The sequence below is a fragment of the Cryptomeria japonica genome, chromosome 10 (genome assembly GCF_030272615.1).
Source record: "Cryptomeria japonica chromosome 10, Sugi_1.0, whole genome shotgun sequence".
NCBI lineage: Eukaryota > Viridiplantae > Streptophyta > Pinopsida > Cupressales > Cupressaceae > Cryptomeria > Cryptomeria japonica.
Window position 1 is genome coordinate 583,003,590 of NC_081414.1, and position 18,451 is coordinate 583,022,040.

Genomic DNA, 18,451 nt, shown 5'->3' on the forward strand with positions numbered 1-18,451 from the left:
ACACAGATTTGAGAGGCCATATATTGCAGTAGCTACTAGAGGATGAGTGGTATCTGGAGGTATGTTAGGTAGTGCGATCTCTAGAGACCCTAGAAGGGAAATATGTAGACTATTCATTAGAGTCCGATGGACTATTACGCCATAGAGGGCGCATATATGTACCTTCTTTCAGACGATTGTGTGATTTCATTGTGTTGGAGGCTCATAGAGATCCTTATGCAATGCATCCCAGGGTTAAGAAGATGCATGCATATTTGAGATAGTTATATCATTGGCCAAGTATGTGGTAATCCATTGCTGTACTAGTAGCCCGATGCCTTGAGTGCCAGAGAGTCAAGGCGGAGCACCGCCATCCAGGTGGGTTGCTCCAGTCTCATGTGATACCAAAGTGGAAGTGGGATACTATATCAATGGACTTTGTCATTGGTCATCAATGTCAGTGCCTCGTCATGATGCCATCATGGTGACAGTTGACAAGTTGACCAGGGTGGCCCACTTCTCACCAGTCCAGACTACCTTCATAGCACCAGTAGTGGCACAGGTATTCCTGTGAGATATTGTTAGACTTCATGGCGTTCCATGCAAGATTATCTCAGATAGAGACTCTCTCTTCACTTCTTCCTTTTGGAAGGTGTTACAGACAACACTGGGTACCAGACTCAACTTTAGTTCAGCCTATCATCTAGAAACAGATGGACAAAAAGAGAGGGTAAACCAAGTGTTAGAAGACCTACTTCGTATGTATGTCATGGATCATCAAACCAAATGGGAAGAGTACCTTCCTTTAGTAGAGTTTTCCTATAATAATGGGCATCACACTTCTTTGGGGATGCCACCTTTTCAGGCTTTGTATGCCAGACCTTGCAGGACACCTTTAAGTTGGGACCGCATTGAGGATAGAGTAGCCATAGGTCCTGAGATGGTTCATGATATGGAGCAGCAGGTGATTTTGTTTAGACACCGCCTTATAGAGACATAGGATAGGAAGAAGAAGTATGCAAATGCAAAGAGGATAGACCATAGCTTCATGGTTGGCGATAGAGTTCTCTTGAAAGTGTGACCCCATAAGAGTCCAATCTATTATGGAAAGGGTTCTAAGCTTGCACCTCACTTTGTCGGACCATTTGAGATCCTTGAGAGGATAGGACCAGTTGCATATCGTCTAGTTTTTCTACCTAGCTTGTCAAGCATCCACAATGTGTTTCATGTATCAGTTCTGAGGAAGTACATTTATGATGAGTCTCATATTCTGGATTGGTATGCCTTGCCGGTGGAGTTGGACATAAAGCTAGCTTTGGAGTCCATCCACATTTTGGCTCGCCGAAGGTTATCTCTTCAATGTCGAGAGCTAGACCAAGTTAGGGTCTAGTGGGATTGTTATGACGAGGTTATGACATCATGGGAGGACGCAGTGCAAATGAGATCCTAGTACCCCCATCTCTTTGATGAACTCCAGGAGGAAGTTCATGCCTAGAGGGGGAGGGTGTGAGGCCCTACCCCGAGCTGTCATAGCACTTCATTTATTTTCATGATGGACCTATTATTGATACTATATTTTAATGCATTATGGACATAGATTTCATATGATCCAGTGTTTGGATAACATTCTTATGATTATGTCATTTACTTTGATTTCCAGTAGTTTATTTTGATGCTAGAAATTGTGAATTCTTACTCTATAAATGATTTAATTCCATGATTATGATGATGATACCATTTAGTAAATTATTTATGTGGATGTTATCAGATAATTGGATACTTAATTTTTATAATTGAAATTGTATGCGATGTCTAAATTGTATTCCTTTTTGATAATATTATATGTGATTTTTGGAATTACTAATGTGCAAGTGAGATGTGCAAGAAAATTATTCCATGTAACTATGGAAACTATTTAGAGAAACAAACCTAGACCTATGTGCGATTGTCAAGCCAAGGGTTGTCTATTTAGAGAGACAACACCTCATTTGTAAATGTGTTTTAATTTGTAAATGTTATTCTTGGATGTGTGTTTAATTTGGAAATTGTTTAATTTATAAGTTCAAAAAAAGGGGCATTTGACATGTGTAATTTGGTGATGTGTAATTCCTTTTGTAGTGTCACTTGACACGTGTTGTAGGATGAGTAGGCATTGACATGTCTCTTTTGAGGAAATTTATTTTAACAATGCATATTTTTCAATTATCCTAGAATGGTCCCAAGAAAGCCTTGGATAGGGAGTCATTAGAAAGATCAACTCAAGGTTGACCCATAGTTAAAATTTGGGTGACATTATAGGGGGTTAAACTAACTCCTAGGGTCAAGTTAGGGGCATTTATAGTGGGCCATATGATGTACCTATGGATGAAGGCCAAATTTAGCCATGTGTCCACTCCCTAGGGCCTGTTTAGCCTCTCCAAAAATTGAGTTTCCCAAGTTGACCAAATTTCATCTTTAGAAGAGCCTTCCTAGGTTAGATAACCCTCCTCATGAGTGACATTGCTCTTCCCCATTCCTTTTACCTTTTTTGAGGTGTCTTGGCTAGAGAGTCTGTAAGGTATTGGGAAGACCAACCATGAACATCCTTCACCCTTCCCAAGTGGGTTGGAAAGTGTGAGGAGTTTCTTCATAGGGAATAGTTTGGGAGGGAGAAGTTTGATCACCCACTCTCCATTTCGGAGACTTACAATTTTGAGCAACTTTTGTGAGTTTTTTTGGAGGATTTTGGCTAAGTCTTGAGAGGAAAAGGTTGTGGATTTGGGTAGCTCTCCTACAACTTCTTTTCACCCTTTTGGCAGATTTAATGTTGGTTGAACTCCTATCTCATGTATGTTGTTTTTTTTGAAAAGATTGTTGTTGTGTTTGTTTTTCCATTGTTGTTTTTTTAATATGTGTAGGAAGATGTTGAGTTATTCCTTATGTGTTTTTGGTTGAGTTTTTATGTTATTGTTTTGGGAGTTTTCAAGGCCAAACTCACCCTTAGGAGGGTAGAGTGGCCTTGGGGTGAAGGGTTGTTTAACAACCTATGAGTGAGAGGCTCTCTTTGGAAGAGAGTGATTCACAAGGGATCTTGTGACCCTTGCTGCATAGTGATTTGTTTATGCAATGGGGGTCATAAGGGGAGTTTTGTTGGCTTGTATGCCTTGGAGGACATAAGGGATTATAGGGACAAGTTTGGAACTTGTGGATGTGTTTATTTGTAGGCTTGCTATGACATTATGTTCTCTACTTGCAAAATTCTCCTCAAGGTACTTAGTCCACCTTCACCTCACTTGAAAAGTCACATATGTGATGTTTTTTAGCCTTGGGTTGGTAGTGTGAATTTTGTGAATTTTTCTTTCTTATACATGTATTTCCTGTCTAGCCTTGGTTCTCCTAGCTCAGGGGCAGCTTCTAGTAAGCCTAGGTTGGGAGGTGAGACTCCATGGTCACAACCTACAAGTTTTTATTGCAGGTTACTTGGAAAAAAATTGGAAAGGAAGCTTTGGAATAATCCTATTGCTTATTGTATTTTAGTTGTAGAAAAGAAAAGGAGTTTATTATTGTATTTTAGTTGCAGAAGAGAAAAAGAGTTTCTTATTGTATTTTAGTTGCAGAAAAGAAAAAGAGTTTCTTATTGTATTTAAGTTGTAGAAAAGAAAATGTAATTATTTGACTCAGTTTACCATGAAATAAAATGCATTTTATTTGAAGTATATTTCCTTACAAAGTGAAGAATGCATTGTTAAGTTATCTTTTTAATGATATGTATTTATAGGAAAAGATTAAGTGTGAAAGTTATGGTTGTCCTTTTTAATCTTGCATTGCGTCTTGATGTCATTAATCAATGGATTGTAGAAAGATTTATATTGCAGCTGTAAATAAATTAATTTCTGCTAATTTTTCTATTCTGGAAATGCATGTTAAGTAGGAAAAATAAATAGACTTTTAGAGTGAATAATATTATTTAATTACATCATGTTGTTTATGGATTTAATGTTTTTTTTGAATAGTTAGTTGCAGCTATAAATAAATGGAACTGTTTCATAGTTTCACATTCTGAAAAAACAGTAAATAAATCTAGATATAGTTATTTAAATCAAATGTTAACCGTATGTCATTAAAAAGAAAAAGCAATAAATTTACTCTAATCTGATATTTCAATAATAACCTGCTATAATGCTTTAAAAGAAACAGATTTAGTCATGAGAAAAATATCTTCATATATTTATACTTGAGTAAATATATAACCAGCTACACCTCTAACTTGTAGTTTCTCCTTAGTTAAATGTTTAATATATATGTTGTTATAAAAAAAAGAGGGGATTAAGTTTTAATGCCTTTATTAAAAAAAAAAAAAAACACATAAAAAAACACATATACATATATACATGTAAATATATATACTTTATATTTTGAAAATGAAATATGTTGCAAATGTTATATTTCTAATTCATTTTACATTTCTTCATATATATATATATATATATGTTAAAAAAAATCAATACAAAAAAATTATACAGTCTCACATACCCTTGGAGCCGAAGCTCCCTATGCGTTGCCATTGGGCAACTCGGGCCCCTCTATGGACCGCGACCCACAGAGGTGCTTGCGACCGCCACTGCAGGCCACGACCCACGGTGGAGGTCTCGACCACCACTATGGGCTATGACCCACAAGGGCGCCTGTGGCCGCCACTACGGGCCACAACCCATAGTGGTGGTCTCAGCCACCACTATGAGTCGTGACCCACAGGGGCGCCCACGACCGCCACTATGGGCCACAACCCAGAGTGGTGGTCTTGGCTTCCACTGTGGGTGGCCACCCACAGCAGCCGCCGCATCCTTCAAACCTTTGCCCCTTCCTCCATGCAAACCCCTACGATTTCACTCAAACTGCCCCCCTTTTCCTTCGACCTCTCCTTTGCTCGGCCGCCATGGCTGCCACCTACACACACACACATGAAAAAAAAAAAAAAAAAAGTTAAACAAGCAACCCTAACTGAATTTCGGGTTAAGGTTAGCTTGATAATAAGAAAGATAGAAAAAGGGGTTAAACAAGAAACCCTAACCCATTTTCGAGTTAGGGTTGGTAATGAGAAAAGAAAGAAATTGTTTATGATATAAGAAAATTTCAACCCTAGATAGGGTTTGTAATAAAATATTAAATAAAATGAAATGAGGGGAAAATTATTTTCAAAATTTGAAAAGAATTACCTCCCATTTATCTATAGTCAATATGTAGGATTAATTAACCCCTAATATTGACTAGGGTAAAATTGGTTCTTAGTGTAGACTTTTTAGGGTTTATAATTGTAATTGGGGATTAATTTTTATAGAGCAATATTATTCTCATTATTGATTAAATTTTATTAACAAGGTTTGTAATGAGAATTTTATATAGTTATTTTTCATATTTAATTAAATATGGATGTTTGGGTTAAAAAATTCTTGGGGGATTTTATTAATGGAATTTATTAAATGTATAATGTAATTTAAATGCCTAGGGGACTTAAAATTTGGCTTTAGTATAAAATGAAATTATATGGAAAATATAATAATTGATTTGGTTAACTTTATTAGTTATATTTAAATGTTTAATCGTGTACGTTTAATTGTTTATTTTTAATATGAGTTAACATTATTTTTATTTAGTCTTGAGTATTTTAATACTATTGAGATAATTAATGTCTCTTGATCAATTGTTGGAGAAATTTTAATTCAGGGTTATTAATTAATTTAGTTAATTAATTAATTAAGTTGTGACGACCCTTTTTTAGGGAATAATTAGTCTACTCTAGATGTTGACGCTAAAATGATGGAGTTGATTAATTCAACTTTAGGAAATAATTCTATTTAATCCCGAGTTAACCCTTAGTTAAGACAAAACTTGTTTTTTCCATTTTAAATATAGATTATTTAATGTAATTATGTTGTTTTAAAACAAAATGTTGTTTCGTTTTTGCCCAGAAGTTTGGGCATGACAAAAACCATCAGGTTGCTCAATATAAACTTCCTCCTCAAGATCCCCATTCAAAAATGCACATTTAACATCCATTTGATAAACCTTGTATTTTTTATAAGCAGCATAGGCAAGAAATAATCCTACAGCTTCAATCCTAGCTACATGTGGAAAAGTATCTCCATAATCAATTCCTTCCTTATGAGAATATCCTTTACAAACCAATCTAGCCTTGTTCCTTATAACTTGACCATCCTTATTCAATTTATTTATAAAAACCCATTTTGTTCCAATAACATTCTTATTTTTAGGCCGGGGAACCAAGGTCCATGTGTTATTTTTCTCAATCGGATCTGATTTTTCTTCCATAGCTTTCAACCAATATTCATCTTTACATGCCTCAATTACTGATACTAGTTTAACTTGTGAAATTAAACATACCTCATGAGTTTCTAGTCTTCTTCTTGTTATCACTCCATTGCTCTTATCCCCAATGATTTGATCTTCTGAATGATTCAATCTCACATACCTAGGGGTCTTCTGACTATTTGTTCCTCTTCCATGTTCTTCAGTTACTGTAGAATTCTTTGATGTTGCCGAAGTAACTGGTTCAACTCTCTGTTTTGGTAAAGGTGCTACTAGTTCAGATGTAATTATTTCTATTGTTGGTTCCTTCTCATAAAGTCTGATTTGACTTGTGTTCAACTCATCTCCTTTGACATTACTAGTCTCCACAATTCTCCGCAATCTCTTGGTATAACATCTATATGCTTTGCTTTCATTAGAATAACCAAGAGATATGCCTTCATCACATCTAGGATCAAATTTCCCAATAATATCATCTCTCCTGATATAACAATTACTACCAAAATTTTTGAAATACTTAACTATAGGTGTATTTCCAAACCATAATTCGTAAGGTGTCTTACTGGTTTCTCCTTTGATATGTACTCCATTGAATGTATAAACTGGTGTGCTCACTACTTCTCTCTAGTAGATATGAGGTAGACTATCTTCCATCATCATTGTTCTAGCAACATCCAAGATAGTTTGGTTCTTCCTTTCCACAACTCCATTCTGCTGAGGTGTCCAGGGAGTAGAAAATTGTCTTCTCATACCATGCTTGTCACAAAAGTTATTAAACTCACTGGATGTGAATTCTCCACCATGATCTAATTTGAAACATTTAATCTTCAATCCTATCTAAGTTTCCACTTTAGCCTTAAAGATTTTAAACTTTTCAAATGCTTCATATTTTTCTCTCAGAAAAGAAACCCATATCATTCTATAATAATCATCAATGATTAGCATGAAATATCTATCACCTTGAAAAATTTTAACTCTAGTAGGGCCACACAAATCAGTATGAATAAGATCAAGAACATCATTTTCTTTATCTTGTATACTCCTAAAAGAGGTTCTGACCTGTTTACCCATTTGACATTCTTTACATACTAGATTATAGGGCTTCATAATCTTAGGTATATCCTTAACTACCTTAGTTTAACTGATCTTCACAATGCAATCAAAATTCACATGACACGGCCTTTTATGCCATAGCCAACTCTCATCAATCTGTGTAATCAAACATGTCTTCTCACTAGAGTTTAAGTGAAATATATTACCTTTTGTCTATGTACGAGTTGCAATTTCCAAGCCAGCTCTATTAATGATTTTGCATTTTTCATCCTTGAACTGTAATTGAAATCCCTTGTCTACCAATTATCCTACACTCAAAAGATTATGTTGAAGGTATTATGTCTCAAACCTTCAACATAATAAACATTGTCAGTATTGTTCTTACCATCCAGTGATATAGTTCCTTTTCCTTTGATCATACATTCCTTGTCATCTCCAAATCTAACTAGACCACCATCAAATTCTTGCAAAGAAAGAAACTTCCCTTTGTGATACCCTAAAAATGGTCATCTAAACCATGGGCCCCTAATCTCGACAACATCACCAAGGTCCTAACCAAAGGCAATTAAATCAACTTTGAGCACATTATTAATTCTCAAATCATCAAATATCATATGGCAAATCAATTACTCAATATTAATTAAATATTTATTTAATTAATTGAATCATTTCCAAGAATATAATTTTGATCAATTATCCTATTTTAATTTATTAAATATCCTTGCATATTTAATTAATTAATAAATTTGTCATTTAATCATGCAAAAGGAATTAATTTATTACAAAAGAGGAATTAATTACAAAGAAAGAGTTAAATTGAAAATAAACAAAAAGAATTGAATTGAGAGAGAAATCAAACTTGAGATATTATTTCTTTTTCTAAATTTAGAACTTGAAATCAGAAAAGCAATTAATTGAATGTTTTATTATTCTCTAAAACTGGAACTCAAAGCTTTTCAGAACAAAATAAGTTCAGTTGCATTGAAAAGACTCTTTTCTTGAATAAATCAAAGAATTATCTATTTTTATCACAAATGCATGGAATTAATTTATTATTATTTTCTAATGCAACTTGAACTTCTTATTTGAATGCATTTCAATTAAGATATAATTGGAATCTATCTCAAGGTTAACTGAACATGATTTCTCAATTATTTCAATTAAACCTAAATTGAGCTTTTTTTCATCATCTTTCTTGTAATTCTCAATAAATTCAGCCTTCATCTCTCATTCCAATTCACCCTAGAGATTTTTGAGAACACGCTTGGAGATTTATTATTATCAGACTGATTTTTGCTCTGGAGTCATTGAATACATTGTGCTTTTTTAGATTATTTGCATCCATCATTGTTTGAATCCATATTGCTTGAATCCATTCTTTCTTGAATTATTCATCCATCTTGCATCCATATAGTTAAATATCATATAGATTAAATCCTTCATCTTGGTGTAGTCTAGTCACTGGTATTGCTTAAAAAAAATCTGAGAGCAATCTTATACTTGCATCTTTTAGAAGGCAATTAGTTGCTTTGTTATGGTTTATTACTTATTGATTATTGATTACAAACCATACATATAATGACCTAATTGAAGTGTTGTGCTTATAGCTACAAACCACTTTTCACACACACACACCCTTTATCTCCAGTCATATGATGTGAACAACCACTATCAATTACCCATTCATCCTTGTCTTCAATTTCAGCAGCAAGTGCCTTCTCTTCAGGTACATTATTTTCCAGTTCCAAATCATCTTCTTTGATAGTTAGGAATACCCATTCCTTCCCATTACTGGATCCACTAGTAGAGTCTTCTATCAGTTCATCATCTGAATCAGTAATGCATTCCTCATCCTCTATGTAGCATGATTTGTCTCTGTTTTTCTTGTATTTAGATTTATTCTGATATCCAAGGTTAGGCTTAAATGATATTCTAACTCTTTCTTCAAATATTGAATTACTTTCAAGACATCTAGATGCAAAATGACCAATCTTATTAAGTGCAAAATATTTAAAAGGTTTTTTTCCTTCATACTTACTTCCTACTAGTCCTTTAGGTACTCTTCTAGAAAATAGTGCTTCAAGTTTCTCAAACTCATCATCTTCTCTCTTCATATCTTCTAATTCCTTTGCATATATATATTTTCAATCTTTCTTACCAGTTGTAGATGTAGATGTATGGAAAGAAGGTTCACTCATCACAGCTCCAAAAGGTCCAAATTCCTCAAGCTCAAAAGTAGATAGTTTCTCAACCAAAGTATCTTTGTTGACAGATGTATTAGCCATTGTTCTCAACTTATTAATCGTAGTAGATTTCATTTTGTAAGCCAATGGTAGGGCTCTTAGGACTTTAGAAACATTTTCATCTTCACTCAGAGTTCCACCACAACATTAAAATCCCATAACGATCTCATTTATCCTTTCCATGAATGCAGTAATCCTTTCATCTTCTTCCATCTTCATTTTTTCATATCTCACCTAGTAACCATCAAGTTTAGAAATATTCACTATGGGGTCACCTTCATTATGAGTCTCCAACTTATCCCATATAGACTTTCCAAATGGTTTGTTTGTTAATCGCATTATTTGTTGATCAGAAAGTACACACAAGAGGGCTTGTCTTTCTCTACAATCATTCTCAATATCCTTGTCTAGGTTTGTCGGAGGAGGATTGCGAGATCCAAGACTATAGGGTGTGACATCATTTTGTGTGATCTCCCAAATCTCCTTGCCAAGACATCTTAGATGAGTCTCCATCCAAATCATCCATACTATGTAATTTGTTCCATCAAGCCTTAGAATATCCCTTCGAAAGATAGCTCCATAAGAACTAGATGAACTTGAACTATTAGTCGTCATAGGATTTTCCTCAAGAGGTTAAGCTTTTTGTAGAGAGGACCAAAGCTCTAATACCAATTGTTAGACAGTTTAAATAATCAAAAGACAACTAAGAGGGGGAGGGGGGGTGAATCAGTTGTCATAGATTACAAGAACCATTAGCAATTTGAACTTTAATACCAAAACCCAAAACATTAATATCGAAATAGAAAATAAACTAATTAAGCATAAACAATGATCACAGAGTAAAATATATCCACATAACACCAATATTTGTACGTGGAAAATCCAGTTAAGGGAAAATCCATGGTTGGAATCCTACCCACAGTCAGATAATACTTCTGTAGTAACTATGTGAATTACATTTGAAGGGCTTGTACTTGTAGGAAGACCAACAGTCTAGAGCGCACTACTCATCATAAAAGGAGCCTCACTGACTACATATAAATCCAGACTTCAATCTAGAGAAGTGTTGAACTTCAAAAGATATCATCTCCTATGCCTGAGTACAATTCTGGTTAAGCTCAATACTAGAGGACTAAATCCTCTTACATAAACCCAATTCAATCTCCAATGATCAATGAACTCCTCTGCCTAAATGATATTACATTATTCGCACATTACATTCCTTGACCATGACCTCTTACCTATAACCTTGATGATCTATAATGAGATATTACATCTATTTATACAAAACCATTGACCATAAACAATTAGGTCAGCCACCAGACAATAAATTGATTACATAATTACAAACCATGCCATCTTTAGACCAAACAAATAATATCAACACATAAGACATCCCAAAAATACATCCATAGGTCATGTCCACACGTTACATTAAAGTCAGTCTATAACCTGGATCAACCGAGACCCAGTATAGGTCCACATTCTATAGCAATGATCTTCAACTGCCAATTATCGAATATGATCACCAACAACATCCTAAAACTCCACGAGAAGATGCACCAACACCACTTATGCAATTCACCAATGATCTCTATCAAAAGCTCTATTATTGAAACCCTCACCGGAATTAAAAATCAATCTTCTAAGCAAGAAGGATAGCATCCAATCTCCAGACCAAAATGAATTGACCAAATATGAGTATAAGTATCATGAACAATTTGATTCCATCATTAGACTATATCAGAGCCTACTAGATTATGCCAAATCCAAGTTAATTAGAAATCACTCATCCTATCGAGACCAGAAGGGTGCCAGTAATGCATCCAAATAGCTAGTGTTGACATCATTGACAAAATATCAATGCAACACATAATCAATTCCACCAAATGGTCAACAAGTAGATGTCATTATCATATCAGGAGGAGGTTGAGTAGATGTAGATGTACCTTAATCTACCTTTCCTTGTTCATCTCCCTCCTTAGTGGCCTCTCCTAGTACTTTCCCAATAACAACTCTGATAGGATGTACCTCTGCCAGTGGGATGGCTCCTAACCCCTCCCTTATTCCAAAATATGCGGCCTTTTTCAACAATTCAGTCTTTCTCATTTGTACCTTGACCTATTCAAAAAAGTCTTCAGTGGTTTTCTTAGGTCCAACAACCTCATTCGGTTTGATTAGGGATTATCCACAGCTAATTATTTTTGTTTTCCTTTTGAAGCACTAGGCCTGATCCTCAAACTTAGCCATTTTCTAGTCCTCATTATAATATTTTGAGTATGTAGGATTTTATATCTATCTCTTCCTGTCCCAACCATCTTATTGGAGAGAGGGGATTCTTATCAATTACTTGTTCTTTGTATGTAAGATCTAACAATTCGCCATCATCCCTCAATTATTTAGGGAGATTGGTCTCTATCTCAAAATCTCTTATCTATGGCACTATAAGCCAGGAATAATTTTTCTCTCTGACCTTAAAACTATCTTGGAGGTTAGCCCAAAAAACCTCCAACCTCAGTTTATACCCATCATAATCTTTTGGCATCATTTGTTTTAGTTTTCCATATGGGTCATGATATTCCCAAGCATAATTGAACTCCTTCAAATGTAAATCTTCCAGCTCATTCTCAGCTAACACAACTACTTGAATTTTAGACAAGAAAAAGAACTGACACAAAGAAATCAACACCTATTTTATGTTTTGAAAATAACAATAACTGTAAACCAACCATCTTCCTGACATATTCCAAGAGTATTACTGGTTATTACAGTATCTGGGCATTAGAATGGGGTTCCCTATAAATCCACTAACTCTAATGTATGTAGAATGTTGGTTCTGAATGAACCAACATGCCCATTCCCTTACTATTTCCATTGCCTGCAGGATTATTCTATAACCAGTATCACCTATGAGTTTAATAATGATGCAAAAGAGGATGGAATCATTTATTCTCTTGAAATGTGTTTTTGTGTTGCCTAGAGGGATTTGGGTGTAATACTCCCACACCTTCTTCTTTCCTTCTTCATCTTTGAGTTGGCCCTCTATTTGCAATCCTGGAAATTTGCTTCCTTGAGCATCTACCCAGATAACATATGAGGTAAAGAAGAATTTATTCATTTTGTGTACATCAATCAATTGTTTGTGTATGTTATCTGAGAGTATTTGAGCCCAATCAAAATACTGCTTCCCAATCAGAATAGCAGTCATTTATTGAAACATCCATGGGTGAAAATATCAACAATCTATTTTGCCAAAGGTGTTTCTCAACATAATGATTAAGTAACATTGTGGCTCATTGAAATCTACCCTTAGAATATCACTAGCTGTCAATCCCGTATTCTTCTCTTCCTCGAGCCAATTTTAATTTATGTGTCTATTGCAAGAAGCAACATCATTTTCCCATATTTCAATAGCTTCCTCCTCAGTTGTCAATAATACTTCATCCCTTGAAAGAATTCCAAATACAAACCCTAACATATCTGTTGACAAATCTATTATTGTCCTACCTTGGTCAACTGTGCACTTTCTAGTGTTTGCGTTATAAATTTGGGCAATGGCCATGATGAATTTTATAGCTTGGACAAATTGTGGAAAAATGGTTGCCTCCACTTGCCTCGACCTCTTGATTCTCCTATAAGGAGCCTCTAAACTTGGCCTATCCAATTGTATTATGATATCATCTAATTCAATGTGCCCCACCTCATTGTCAATCACCCATTTAATTTGATCATCCAACCTGGAAGCATAAACCTTCCCTTGATAATGGTACTTCATGGTTGCGAGGAGTTTATCCAATTCCTTGACTTTCTTGTTGGAGGTTGGGTCCATTAAATTGCTCTGATTTGCTAGAAAGAACCACAAATTAGCCTATCACAAAGTCAAAAATATCAATTAAATCACCCACTCTAGGACTCTGGGGTTCTGAGGTGAGTAACTTCGTTAAAAAAATTAACTTCATAATTTTGGGACTTTGAGGTTCTGAGGTTAAGATAGGCTGAAACAATATGATTCAAAACTCTAAGGTTCTGAGGTTCTGTGGTGAGACAAAATAATGGAGCCTAGAACTCTGGGGTGGGCTGGTTAGGCCAATTCGGGACTGCAGGGTTTTGAAGTCATGGGGTAGTTTGATTGAAGTCCCAAAAGATGGTTCAGAACTTCGGGGTCTCGGGGTTCTGATTTTGGGGGTAATTCATCAAAAAGGGTGGTCTGAACCTCTAAGGATCCAAAGTTTCAGGGTGAAGGCGTGGCCAAAAGGAACAACCTCAGAACTCCAGGGTTCCAAGGTGAAATAGGACAACAATGTTGGTATTATGGATGTGTTGCATTGGTTTTGTCATTGATGTCAACACTTATCAATACTTATCCTTCTAGAGATCTTTAGTTATGTTCACTGGCAAGTTCAGTGACTTATGCACACTCATCTGTATTTGGTTCACTGACAGGTTATATTGTTCACTGGTGCTTAGGATAACTTGTTATCATCTGGAGATCACTTGGTTATGTTGAAGACATGGTTTGGATACTTGGCTTTGGTGATTTGGTTATTGGTCTAATCGGGTTGACATATTTGTTGTTACCAGAAAATTGGTCTAAATTATGGACCGACATACATCATCTATTCCAGATCAGCATGTCATGTTATGGAGATGATTTAATCAATTGGTATTATTGTTGAGCCAACATGATGCATCACATATTGACTTACTTGTTGTAATTGATTTAATTGTAATATTCTTAATTAGCCAACCTACACATTTGGTCTTAGGTTTTGGTATATATATAAGATCTCATTTGTGAGATAAGAATACAAAAAAAAGAAAGAAGGTAGAAGGAAGAAAAGGTATATGGTTATGGTATTGTAACATGGTATGTGCGAATATTGAAGATAATATGAGTAGACCATGGAGAAAGAGATAATCAGAGCTTAATTGGAACTGAATCCACCATTGGAGATGCTACTTTGAGAAGCACATTATCATTGGATTTAATCATCCAATTGTAGTCAGTGTGACTCCTATTTTGTGATTGAGCAGTGAGCTCTAGGTAGTTGGCCTTTTTGCATGTGCAGACCCCGTTTGTATACACATACTATCTATAGTAGTATCATCTGATTGTGGGTAAGGTTTCCCACTGTGGTTTTTCCCCTCACAGGGTTTTCACGTACAAATATTCATGTTATGTGTTATGGATGTTGTTTCTCTTTCTGTTTCATGTATTAAGTTTTACCGGTATTGATATTAACTATTAATTTGTTAAACAGAATTAAGTTTGGTTTACCAGTATTATGTATCAAGTTTAATTAAGTTATATTTGGGTTGAAATAAATAGACAACTGATTCACCCTCCCCCCTCTTAGTTGCCTCTAGTTCCTAACAAGAAAATCCCGGATTTCCAGAGTTTCAGGGTTCCAGGATAGTGAAAACCTAGGGCACACGAGAAAACGAAAACCCAAAAAACAAAAAAAATAAGAAAGAAAAATCTATGCTAAAAAAGAAAATATTAAACAAGAAAAAACAAGGGGGAAGTAAATCCACCAACCTGGCAAAACAAAACCCACAAAAATCTTGGCAACACAGAGACGCAAAGTTAGGAGATCAAAGTTGGGAGGCTAGAAAAACTTGAATGCATAAATGAGCTAAGAAAAGTTTATTTCCCTTATTTATATCCCCCGTGTAAAGCGGAAAATCGAACCCTAGGTGTTCTCCCCCACCCCAAGGAGAAAGGGGGTCACTAGGATTGACGGTTTTCACTTAGGAGAGACTTTACATTCAAAAGAGGGGTTGAAACCCACAAGATCCAATCTCACACAATGCAAGACTGGATTCTAAATGAATTTCAAGGGTTGAGACATCAAGGATACCCTCTTTTGTAAAGAATGTAGATAGAAAGATTGAACTAGGAATGCATGTAAAGTAAGAAAGATTCACTTATAAATAGAGATAGGGATACAGGATGAAGCTGCAGACCTGAAATTAGCAGTAAAATGTCGAGATGATGCTGTTCTGCAAATTTGAGCAAAAGTTGACGGGACGATGGCGCCCAGAGTGCACATGGTCCTCCAAAAAATCCGCGAAACGAAGGGGGATCTGTTCGTCTCTGCACAAGGATTCCAGATCTTCAATTACAGCCATGTACCTGCAACCTACACATAGAAAAGAGAGGACAATTGGGGGGTTAGGGATTAGGGGTTTGCCTTTAGATCAAACCCCGGTTTTGGAATTAACCAAGAAATGAGAATGTTGTAAATGTAAATGTAAATGTTTGTAATGTAAACAAGTACTGATACCTTGTTGTAAGAATGTTCGTATTCTTACATGCGAAGATGTAATGAATGTTGTATTTTGTATGTTGTAAGTGATCTCCTCTTCAATGGTTGAATCCTTGTCTTGAATGCAACACTTAGTCTTGAATGGAGACTTAGAATGCTCAATTGCTTGAAGGAATGCTTGAATGCTTGAATGTTTGAATATCGCTTCCGCCTCTTGCTTGCATATATTTTTTTCTCTTTTTTTCTTGCCTCCTCAAATGGGAGGGGAAATGTAGTTTATATACTTGTCAATTAGGGCTGATAGACTAATTTTTCTGACCTTAGGCTGACCTAGAAACATTATTTTCTGAATTGCAAACTTAAAGACCCGATGCCCAAAATAGGGCCAGGGACCAGGGCGCTGGGTGCCATGATCCCACCTCCTGAGACAGCAGGGTGCAAGGAAGGATCAGGCCAAGGTGCAAAAAGATGCAGTTTTGGGTGTCGTAAATAGGTTTTGGGGTCTCAATTCAGGTTCAACGTTGTGCCACCATCGTGAAGACCCAAATGCAGTTGAAATTGCAAGTGTCACAATTTTAGGATGCTACATTTAGCCCCCACTTTAGCGGGAGTATAAGCGTACGCCCATACTTCCGGTAAAGTACAAGGAAACAAAATTGAAAGACTTTCACCACGTCAAGGAGGCAAGATACACCAAGCCCCCAGTGGACTAAGGATCTTACGACTTTGATTGACAAAGTAAAAGGGAAGATCACGAGGGAGAACCATGACTGTCAATAGTAAGGTTCCCTCACTATGAGTCATGCAAGAAAAATATCAAAAATTTTCAAGGCAAAGCTAAATTTGCCAAGAAATTTTCAAGTATCTTGAAGAGATATGAACAGGGTATATGCCCCCCTACGTTAAAGTGATTGCACATGCCTCATCAGGGGTGATTTCTTTAAGGTAGTGATACATATAGGAAATGAGAAGGGAAAGGAGCACGTTATCACAAGGATTTAGCCCCCAAGTGTGAGATAAGCCCAAGGATAATAGACACAAAACACAAAGCACAAGGTGACTTTGCTTTCCTCGAGGTCAGTATGCTATATGATAATTCATGTATATCATATGTATGTATGCATAATTGTTCTTCATTCCCCAATCAAGGAAGGTCACCTAGAAGAAGGGAACACATGTGTCTTTTGAGTCAACATGAGAGAGACCAAAAGAGATCTCAATCCTTTGCATCATCCTCAAGTAGACAAAACTAAGGACAACAAATAGAAGAATGAGAATAACACATAGAAGAAGTAACAAAAGAGATCAAGAGAGGAGGAGAGGGTCTGCTATGCTAATGAACTATTCTAGCACGTCATCTACCCCCCGATCTTGCTGATCAATATTTTGGGAAGGTAGGAAACACGCTAGAGGAGGAACATCCAACATAGTAGACGGAGCTATCACAAGATCCGAACAAGGGCTATGTTCATGTTCCAAGCCACGTTGTTCTTGTCTAGGAGCTAGGATAAGTTCTTTAGAAAATTCGTTAGATAAATGGTTATCAACATCAACATATTCATATTCACTATCAGAATGAAAAGAAGTAACATTTTCATCATGAATACCATTTTCATCTATATCATCATCAAGATTTATAAAAATAGGATCTTTATCTCGCACAGGATCAAGACCATCATGCATCTTATGTTTAGGAGATTTTGGCTCAATTTTCGGCTGAGGAGAAAATGGAATAATGCTAGCTGAAGGTGTTTTTGGGGATTGCAAAGTTTGAGAAGCAGCTGCCTGAGCTCTAAGACAACGCTTTCGTCAGTGTTCACGTGTAGAACGATTTCATCTAGTCTTAGTAGGAAGTTGAGAAGATTGAGGAGGAGGGATGTTCTCATCCTTATCACTTGGGTGTTTGGGTTGTGATCTCTTAGGTTGAACAATAGGAGAAGAGGAAGGTCTCTTCTCTCTATAAGAGGAAGGAGGAGGAACTGCTCCATATAAAGGAAGAATATTTGGTTTAGGAAGGAGACCACATCCATCATGATGAGGAGGTATAGGTCTACTTTTAGAAAGTTTATTAGGCATAGACATAGTCACATCCATAGGGATGGGTTGGGAATCTTCTTGAGGAAAGACATTAGTTTTATCTTTCAAAGGAAGAACTTCCTTCTCAAGAACGATAGGAATATCAAGTTTGGGTGTTCTAGGTTCACTTAGAGATAGGATCATATCTTTTTTCCACTTTTGATAAGATTTGAAAAGATGATCACTTCGCGGTGGAAGAGATTGGAATTGTTTAGGCCAAAAATAATCAATAGGAATGCTAGAAGTTCTTTCAGCTTGTTTAAAGAGACTATGATTGACAGTAACAACTTCACCATTATGGGGAAATTTCAAACACTTGTGAATAGGAGAAGCAATAGCTTTCATGGAAGATAGCCAGGGATAGCCTAGCTTCACACGAAATTGTTCGGATGATGGAATAATAGAAAAGATCACATCAAGGGATTTATTATGGACCTCAATAGGTAATGTAATAGAACCAATTGCAGGAGAAGAAAATGCATCAAATAATTTCACAACCACATTTGTTTCGTCATAAATCACTTG